Raw genomic sequence first — 10,841 nt, forward strand, 5'->3', positions numbered from 1 at the left:
GGCGGCCCACGATGAAATTTAGTTACACACCCCTGGCCTATAGCATGCAAGTGCTTTGGTTTCACACTAAGCACTTGCATGCTGGAACATACATCATATTTTTGTTCATTTACGAAGTGACTGATGAATACAATCGTCTCTGTTGAGTCCTTTACAATGTCCCTTTATTGCTAATCTACAGTTGTAGTTGTTAAGTGAGGCGGATATTTGAGACAGCGGTGGCTGTCTCTCAAACGACCAATGTTGAAGAGTTGCTTTGATAGGACAGAAGGGCTGTTTGTACTTGTGTTTGATCACCTTATACTGAATGGGGCAGGATTGTGATGCCACGTGTGCGAGTTTGTTTTTTCCTGCTGCTTCCACCTACTCTGGTGAGGGGTAAAGGGCAGAGATTCCACTCCTTTTTAGCTTTTGCTCACAAGGTGTGAGAGGTTGTTTCACACTTGCCTAATCTACTCCATAGCAACAGTCCCCCTGGAGAGGCACAATGTAGGTCAGATTTGTTTACATACTTCATGTGTGCTCTCCGAATCTCCGACAGTCATATTTTCTCAGAGAAGGTGCTTCTAGCATCTTAATTTACTATCATCCTTGAATAATTGATGTTCACATCCCTAGAGGAGTCCGCATTATACACAGCATCTATGAGCTCCAATGGGTCTACTTTCCACTCGCCACAATGTTTACCCAGAAGTTGGATGTAATGTACACCCAATTGGAAATAGTACGGAGACGTGCTTCTTATGGCGTTCCCTCCCACACTTGATCCAGTTCGCTCACCTTCCGACCCTGTCGACTGCTGGCCCGCAGTCACTCAAGCATGTTTGTGTGTCGTCACTTGGTGACACAACATTGTTTTCCTGCAACCTTCTTGACCTGGTGGTTTATTTGGGTCATTATTTTTCTATGATGCAAAGATCAGACTTTGTGAGTCTTATTCTTGTGTGGGAAGTGGGTAGTGTTGAAACTGCTAGCAAGATTTGAATGTAGCCTCACTTTATTACTCCCTCCCCCTCCCCCTCCCCCCCTGGCCAAATCCACGCCCCTCGCAGGCGTGCGCACGCAAGTCACCAGCTCGCTTTCCCGTGGTCACCTTGTAGAAGCAACTTTGCCATTTTTGGCATGTCTTGTTCACCGTTTTTTTTCCCCCAGGTACTCCACTTTCCTCCCGCATTCCAAAAATATGCCCGGTAGGTTAATTAAAGACTTTAAATTGCCCGTAGGTGTGAATGTGAGTTTGAATGGGTGTTTGTTCATATGTGCCGTGCGATTGGCTGGCGACCAGTTCAGGGTGTACCCCACCTCCTGCCCAAAGATAGCTGGGATAGGCTCCAGCACGCCCGCGGCCCGCGTGAGGAGAAGCGCTAAAGAAAATGGATGGATGATCATTGTTATGTGCAAAACTCTGGCACCATGTATGCGTGCGTGTGCATGTGTGTACTGTATGTGGGTTTTCCATTTCGATGAAAGTGCTGACATTTTTTTGGTCAGCGATTCAACGTTATTAAAACTACGTTTCATTTGAGCTGACCATATTAGAACATCTTGTTGAGCAACTGTTATGGTACATGCAGTATCATAACAGACATATCACAGAATATGTGATGTTATGTTTTGTCACACAGTTTGCCAAACAGCTCATATCTCATCCCTCTGGGCCTACGAGTGTAGCCACACTGACACTGACACTTTGATCTAACGCAACAGATCAAAGTGTTGGAACTTCCAGTACTTCCTGTTTGTGCACTAGGCAGTCATTACAGACCCACCATGGACTGGCACAACATCGCTAACTCGTGAGGAAATGTCACGACCTCTTCCCGCTGGAATGATGCCAAACAAATGGCCTGCCTCAGAACATGAGAAAAACAACTGACAGTGTAGAAGTGTTTTTATCATCAACACGGGAGGTCTTGCCCTCACCGCAACTGTGAGCTGACTGTGATTATTTCTTCCTTTGCACGCTTGTTTTGATACTTGCGCGCATCGGTTTACACACAAAAAGTAAGCCCTGTGACTTCTTTTTTGGACTATATAACATAGATTCGAACACTTTTCTGTTGTAGTTGAAGCTGTTCAAACCGACATAAATCCTGATTTACATCCTATTATGTTGACATCTACTTGTAGCATTCTCAAGACAGACAACAATTTCATCTCCGTGTGGGAACTTGACTGCATAATCAACAATGCATCGCAAGATCTTTGGATTTGTTTACAGACCATGGATTTTTGACTAGCACGTGGGTCTTTTTTTTCTGGGGGGGGGGGGCATTGGTGCATTCTTTCACTAAAAACAACATAGGAGGCATAATGTAGTGAGCAGCAGTGTAGATGCACTCAACCATGGCCGGTAAACTCGGGAATCGGGAAAATGCATGAAAATATCCAGCATGATGCAACCTGTAAACTGGTGCTGAAACTTCCAATACAATGGTGGTTTTATTGCTTCCAATTCAGAACCAGGACATGCGAGTGGAAAGAGATTGGAATCGCTTTCTTTTTTTTAATCCAGGTAAGGACATTGAAAACAGATTCTCATTTGCAACGCCGAACCGGCTGCAGACAGCAAAGTAAAACAAAGCACGATAAAAGAAAATACAAATACATCTCAAAAAAACTGTACAATGTGATATAGTTACATATTTACACAATCCATAACATTACATCATAGCATATGGTGAATTAAAGGTTCCTAACAGGCTAAAAACAGGTACAGCAATGATGTACAGGATCCCTCTTTACCATTTTAAATGATGATGATATTTGGACGAATGAGGCGAGTTTGATCATTTGTTGTACAGCGTTTCAGTCATTTGGAGCAGAACATTGAAAAGACGACCGAATAAAACCATATTAGTGCAGACTTTGGGAACAAACGGGGTTAATTAAACTGCTGGAACAGAAAGTGTGGGTGGTGGTATGCATGGTGGGGAGAGAGTGAACATAGGTGGGGTCTTGCCAATGAGTGTTTTATAGATGAACATGAATCAGTGGATTTGTTTGTGTGAGTGAACAAAGGGCCAATTAACCAGGGAGCAGTTTAACAACGGTAGGTGTTAAAAGGAGCACCGGTGACAAAGTGCATGGCAGCATGCAATATGGTGTCGAGTTTGTGGGGGAGCTGATTTACAAACGCCCATTGAGATGTTGTGTCAAATGGAAAGAAAAAAGGAATACAATGATTTGCAAACTGTTTTCAACCAATATTCGATTGAATATACGACACAGACAAGATATTTCATGTTCAAACTGATGAAAGTTTTTTTGTTGTTGCTGTAATTCCAAGAATGCAGAGACAAGGGTAACAAAAGATGGGGAACATTGAGGAATGCTCAAAAAACATTCCACAGGTCGTCAGGTTAATTGGAAAAAGGGGAATGTCATGAGTGGGTATAAAAGTAGCATCCCTGCAAGGCTCCGTTGTTCACAAGCAAGGATGGGGCGAGGTTCACCGCTTTGTGAACAACTGCATGTGCAAATAGTCCAACAGTTTAAGAACAACATTTCTCAGTGTACATTTGCAAATAATTTAGGGATTTTATCATCTACGGGCCATAATATCATCAAAAGTTTCAACGAATCTGGAGAAATCTTTGCTTGAAAGCAGCAAGGGTCCGCCGGGAAGTCGAATCTCAGATTCAGGAGGAGCAGTGTGGTTTTTGTCCTGGCCGTGCAACAGTGGACCAGCTCAACACCCTCGGCAGGGTCTTCGAGGGTGCATGGGAGTTCGCCCAACCAGTCTACATGTGTTTTGTGGACTTGGAGAAGACGTTCGACCGTGTCCCTCGGGGAGTCCTGTGGGGGGTACTTCGGGACTATGGGGTGCCGAACCCCCTGATATGGGCTGTACGACCAATGTCAGAGTTTGGTCCACATTACCGGCAGTAAGTCGGACTCGTTTCCGGTGAGGGTTGGACTCGGCCAAGGCTGCCCTTTGTCACCGATTCTGTTCATAACTTTTATGGACAGAATTTCTAGGCGCAGCCGAGGCGTAGAGGGGGTCCGGTTTGGTGGCCTCAGTCTTGCATCTCTGCTTTTTGCAGATGATGTGGTTCTGTTGGCTTCATCAAGCCGCCGTGATCTCCAACTCTCACTGGAGCAGTTCGCAGCCGAGTGTGAAGAGGCTGGGATGAGAATCAGCACCTCCAAATCTGAGACCGTGGTCCTCAGTCGGAAAAGGTTCGCGTGCCCGCTCTGGCTTGGGGATGAGATCCTGCCCCAAGTGGAGGAGTTCAAATATCTTGGGGTCTTGTTCACGAGTTAGGGAAGAATGGAACGGGAGAACGACAGGCGGATCGGTGCAGCGTCTGCAGTGATGCGGACTTTGTATCGGTCCGTTGTGGTGAAGAAGGAGCTAAGCCGAAAGACTAAGCTCTCGATTTACCGGTCGATCTACGTTCCTACCCTCACTTATGGAAAGAACGAGATCCCGGATGTAAGCGGCCGAAATGAGTTTCCTCCGCAGGGTGTCCGGGCTCTCCCTTAGATATAGGGTGAGATGCTCGGTCATCCGGGAGGATCTCAGAGTAGAGCCGCTGCTCCTCCGCATTGAGAGGAGCCAGATGAGGTGGCTGGGGCATCTGTTTAGGATGCCTCCTGGACGCCTCCCTGGTGAAGTGTTCCGGGCCACGTCCCACTGGGATGAAACCCAGTGGGACGTGACCCGGGACACGCTGGAGAAACTATGTCTCTCGGCTGGCCTGACACCGGACTCACGCTGCTGCTCCAAATATCAGTGGTGAAGCGAACCACTGTTGCATTACATAACATTTTTTAACATGGTCACGTACCTGTGTGTGCGTGCGTGTGTGTGTGTGTACCTCCTTACAATTGTGGCTCGAGAGGGAACTTCCTACTTTCGGCTCCACAACCATCTTCAACTGTCGGACTTTATATACTATCGTATTGTGGTGATGTTTTGATGTTTTAGATGTTTTTCTATTTCACTTGTGCTTTGATTGTTTCTGAGGTTTGACTTATTACTTCAATTTTTTTGGTCAAATATTTTGTAGCATAGTATGGCTATATGCCATGCTACGACAAATGTGATTTTGATGCACCCTCCTCGGCCTTCAGCGAGACCAAGACGCACCTCCTTCTCACCCCTCTCCGAACTTAGCCGCAATGGCACGCCCCCCGGCCTGGCGGTGGTCATCTTGCGAGTTGCCGCGTGGGCCTGTCGACAACCACTGAGTTTCTAGTGTGCCGCACGCTCGCGGCTGAGCTCAGAACTGTGAAAGGAAAAAAGAAAATCAGTTCCTTCAGTACTTTCACTCAAACGATTTGTCCATTTCAACAAATTGTTCGTGAATGTCGACGCAGGACTACTTGAGCCCTGCGGCCTGCTCCGCTCAGAAAAGGGCTGACTCGGCGCCAGCCACAAGAAGAAGTCATGCCATATCACCGATGACAAAATTCCTTTCAACTTTGCAATTCCGTACACGGTGGACATTTCAGCGCACTGACGATTGGTGGTTCCCAAGTTTGAAACATGATGTTACGCAGGATGGGCACAAACAAAACATGGCTTTTAAGCGGTTACAAGCTTCCCCAAAACTATCAGTAATTGATTCTTTTTCTGGAACTCATTAATAATTTGGTTTCTCTTCCACTAACACTTTCACGGAATCGAAAGTGTTTCCATTTGAAACTTCCTTTTGCGCCTGCCGTGCTCTCCAAAATGTTCCATGTTGACCCTCTTTCCATCACTGCGTGCAATCTGTTAGAATGAGCCAACTCCCAATTTTGCGGCCACTTTTTGGGATCTTGGTAAAAGACGGCAACCTATATCACGTGTAACACAAGCAGGTAATAAATATGCGCGAGAACTACATTTATTGCTGTGTGATCGGAGAAAGAAAGAAATTAAGAAATGTGTAATAAGAATCCATCAAGAAATTCTATTTGATACAAATATACAGTACAGTACAGTATGCCATTTACTATGCAGCTGATCCAGGAAAGAGAAAATAATCGATAGCCTCTACTGTACTGTAAATGAATGAAATCACACTTGTGAGAAAAATCGGATTTGATAGATTTGTCATTGCTGTTCAACTCCTTATTGGCACGCTTGCAGCAAAGGCTTTTTACCTTCAGTTTTGAGAAAATCCTTGGTGGGAGAGCTGCAGATTCCGGTTTCCTGTCCCCTGCCATATTTCCAGAGAGTCCTCTCACCTGAGGTGAAAGTACAGACAGCGGGGTTAAGGGTTACATATCGCTTCAATAGAATCGCTCCATTTAGTTCAAGGACGTCTCCTACTGAAAGCTGCATAAAAGATGTTCCGACTGCAGTTGGACCCGAGGGCGCATTGAAGAAAGCCTCTTTGTATGGCTGAAGTCAGTGAAAGTTTGGATATGCCCTCAGTGGGAAAGACTTGGATGACACAACAGCAGGATGGCTGGGCAAACACACTTGGCTTTTATGACAAATTGAATGGGAAAACTGGAGCGTATGAGTCATTTTGCATGAGGCGTGCGTTCGCATTTCAGGGCCACACAAGCTCAGTCACAGCGTCGTCGTGGCGTCCTTTACGGTGATGTCACAGGCACACGTGGGGGCAACTGCCTCACAGTTCCGAGGCCCGGGGTTCGATCCCCGGCCGCGCCTGTGTGGAGTTTGCGTGTTCTCCCGTGGCTTTTCTCCGGGCACATCCCCCAAAACATACATGGCAGGTTAATTGACAACTCTAAATTGCCCCTAGGTGTGAATGTGAGTGCGAATGGTTGTTTGCTTGTATGTGCCCTGCGATTGGCTGGCAACCAGTTCAGGGTGGTTGCCAGCCTCCTGCCCGATGACAGCTGGGATAGGCTCCGGCACGCCCGCGACCCGCGTGAGGAGAAGCGCGACAGAAAATGGATGGATGTTTTTTGGGTTTTTTTTCTGGAGACGGTCGAGAGATGCAAAGCAGGAAGAAAATCAGAACAATAAAACAAGCATTCACACGAATGTACTGCAATGAAACCAAAAAATACAAACCGCTGTTGAATTGCAGCACCGCAGCGCAACAGATTAAAAAAAAAAAAAAAGAAAGAAATGCATTCAGAATTGATGATCTATTGCTATCACAGTATGACTAAATTAAGAAGATTCAATGTGAGTTCATACTGTGGATGGATCATGTCAGCGCGGTCGTAGCACTTCCAATTTGCCATCCGTAGCTGCAATATTAATTGCGATGCTGATGCATTTTATTTAATGGCATTTACTGACATCTAGTGGAAGAAAATGGTAATAGTTGTTGTGGGCGAGGCAAATGCTAAGCGCACAGTGGCCTCTCGGGGGCGCCACAAGAAAAGGAAGAAAAAAAACCCATCCATTTTCTGGAAGCTGCAGCCTATCCCAGCCATCTTCGACAGTTTAGTATGATTTTTTGCACAGTTTCTCCACTTTAATGGTTGAGATCATCAAAGAAACACGTCATTTTCTATTCATACGTACTGTAGCACATAAGGTGCCGTTCAAATGACTTCTATTGCAGAATGTATTTATTGATTTTTGAAGGGATGACGTTGCACTTTTTCTGTATCGTCTCCCCGATGTCCACGTCTGCCGCATCTTCGAGGATGATGGTGGCTGTCTGTGCTGTATTTCCTCACAATACTAACACCTGTCAGACAAGGGCCACCATGAAGGGAAGAATGAGCAATAAACGTCCCTACCGTGGCGAACATCTCATTGTGGCAAGCGGCAGGGATAAGATGATCAAGGTTGACCCTCAAACAACACAGTGCTGCAGGCGGTACAACAACAAACAAAACAAATTTAAAAAAAACCACAAGAAAAACATGCTTGCTTATATTTGGGGGGGGATTTTCTATTTCCTAGGACAATAACAAGTCCATAATTGCTACATGAAGGAAAAGGTTGCCATTGATAAGGATAGCCCAATAAGAAGCACTTTTTGTGTTGTTGAGAATATGCAATGACCAGCAATGTTTTGAATTTGTCTAACTTATGGTCAATATTCGGCGGCACGGCGGGCGACCGGTTCGCGCATCTGCCTCCCAATTTCGGAGCTCCTGGGTTCAAATCCGACCTCGCCTGTGTGGAGTTTGCATGTTGTCGCCGTGCCTGTGTGGATTTTCTACAGGCACTCTGGTTTCCTCCCACATCCCCAAAACACGCGTGGTCGGTGAATTGAAGACGAAATTGGGCCTCTAACAACACATGTGAAACTGTCAATGTAGGATTTCCTGTCGATTCCTTTCCGGTTGTAAAAGTTGATTGCGCACTCTCGGTCGTCTCCATCTTCCCTGATATCTATTTGAATTTTTAGGGCTCGCTCATCTTTTCCGCTGCTAATTCCGGATCAACCAGGCTTTCCCAAGCTGGAGAAAAACGCCACAAAATTCATTGAAAGCTTTTGACTTCCACATTTACAAAATGCCATACTATTCTCAATACAATATACTCTTTAACACGGAACTCTCACCATAATACAGACTGAAAATCTGGGGAAGACAGAACAATCAAATCCAAATTATAATTCGATTTGCTTGAGATGGAAAAATAGGAATATGACATTTTATACAACATGTAATTGTGTTGAGGGCAAACCTTCTTCGAAATAGTTAGGTGGTAGACAAATGCTAATTTCTTCAGTTATGAGGATATTGTGTGGCGAGAGGGTGGCAGGGTGGGCCGGTGGTCGGGTCAGGTGATGAGCAGACTGGGACAAATGAAGAAGCGGGGTTCCGTCAATCGGACGGTGCGGAAGTGGAGATGCTCCCTGGGGATCCGTCCATCCATTTTCTCGAACACTTATCCTCGCGCGGGTTGCGGGCGTGCTGGAGCCGAACCCAGCTAACTCCGGGCGAGGGGTTGGGGTGCGCTCGCAACTGGTCGCCGGCCGGTCGCAGGGCACACGTAAACAACCGACCCAATTGGAAGAAGCGGCTCCCGGATATTTTGAAACGTGTGGGAATGTACTTTTTTCTTGCAAGTGTTCTTGCCATCTTCCAATTTTTTTTGGGACCCCCTTACACGTGAGCGCGGCCTGTTAATTTGCCAACGAGACCAGCAGCAAGATGTCGGTCCTCGAAACGAAACTCAAGTAGGGCATCCATTAGAGGTCAATGTGGGGCATTTAATTCAACGTCAATGAATCAACCCACCTTTTTTTTTTAACATATGCTAGTGTTACAAAATGGTGTCCCCCTGGAAGGGTTGCTTCATGGGGCATAAGAAAAAACACCACCGGAGTGATACTCTCGCTTATAGAAGGCAAATACAATCATAAACTGACTCTGCGGATGTGCCGTCTGCTGGAAAGACTGGAGGAGGAGCACAGGAGGGAGGAGGTCTTCTGTGGAGGCGCAGACAAATTTGTGAGCTGGACCATGTGACCTCCGTGCTCCGTCAACACCTGGCGCAAACGGAATCTTTCCTCAACGTTGAATAAGCACGGCTCCTATTTTATACCTCGAAACTTCACAACGGAAATTGATGTCACTCTGGCCAGGGGGGCGGCGGACAACGTCCTCAACGACATGGACAGGGACGCCATCGACATGGGAATGCTGAGTCACCACGCAGCACCACGGCAGCAAATCCGAAGTCGCTTTGGGGTTGGAAAGGGGGTGTAGAATTTTGAGGGGGGGGAAATAAATGCATTCTATTTTGGGATGAGGCTGTAACATAACCAAATGCGGAAAAAGTTAAACGCTGTCGGCATAACAAAAGCTGCTAGACAGACGGGGGTGGGTTCACTCGTTCGGGAATAAAACCACGGTGTTTGAGCGCAGAGTCAACGGATTGATTTTTCAGGATTTTGAAGACTCATTTTATATACGTGGCGATTTTTTTAATCGGTCAAATTTTGCCGGGTTTTTTAACATCAAATTTGGAAGACAGTTTATTTTCACTTTTCAGGGAGGGCCTTTAAGTGCTCTAATGCTATTGTATAACATCACTTTAAGGAAACAAAAAGAAGACTCTTGCTTTCAGTTTTCTAAATAAGAGCTTGTGTCAAGTTTTTCATTTGTCACTCCCAGTTGAAGTTTCCAGTAAAACTGGCGCATAAAAAAAAACCAATTCCACATTATATATCTAAACACCAAAATGTAAAAAAAAAACAGAGCATAAAACAATAATCACAGGCATATTCTCTCTTCTCTGTGGGATCAATGACACAACATCTTGTCATTCATGCCTTTTGTGTCTGATAAATTGTTCTTCCTTGGGCGTAGTGAATTCTTGATTTAAAAAGCCTGCAAACTCTCCCTTTAAGTGTATTTGTGCTTTCTTTAGGAGCTGCTGGAATGCTTTGATGAAGAAAAGGGCAAACTGGAGGTGATGCTCAGCATTCCAAAGAGAGCCAGCGATTCATTGCATCTCTTCGTGCTCGAAGGTGACTGCACAGGGACAAGAAGGCCACACATTTGTTTATTGTTGAGGTGTATTGAAATAAACAGGCATCATTTGGAGGCGCCGCTCTACAACACCTGTGACTAACATTGCTTACCGTATTTTCGCGACCATAAGGCGCACCGTATTAAAAGGCGTGGTCTCAGTTACGAGGTCTATTTCTGTATCCAACACATACATAAGGCGCACCGTATTGTTGGGCGCAGGCATGCTAAAACATACGCTAGCTTAAAACATACGCTAGCATGCATGCACGCTAAAACAATATTTTTAAAAAGGCAGCAGGAGCAAAACTGAGTTCGGTTGTACTTTGTTGAAGTATATGTACTCACCTTATTTTTGGATCAATCCTCATCCACAAATCCATCAAAGTCCTCATCTTCTGTCTCCGAAATGAACAGCTGGGCAAGTTCTCCAACAAACACGCCGGGTTCCCTCTCGTTATTGTCAGAGTCAGTCTCGTTGCCGG

The 10,841-nt window shown here is 45.6% G+C and overlaps 1 long non-coding RNA gene across 1 annotated transcript; it reads right to left on the bottom strand.

The window, feature by feature from the left end:
- Positions 1-2,445: 2,445 nt before the first annotated feature.
- Positions 2,446-6,379, bottom strand: LOC133395821 (uncharacterized). Its single transcript, XR_009767280.1, has 3 exons — positions 6,266-6,379; positions 6,097-6,180; positions 2,446-5,234 (listed from the first exon to the last, which is right to left on the bottom strand). It is a non-coding gene; the product is annotated as an uncharacterized LOC133395821 (long non-coding RNA).
- Positions 6,380-10,841: the final 4,462 nt, after the last annotated feature.

This window comes from Phycodurus eques, chromosome 20 (genome assembly GCF_024500275.1).
Source record: "Phycodurus eques isolate BA_2022a chromosome 20, UOR_Pequ_1.1, whole genome shotgun sequence".
NCBI lineage: Eukaryota > Metazoa > Chordata > Actinopteri > Syngnathiformes > Syngnathidae > Phycodurus > Phycodurus eques.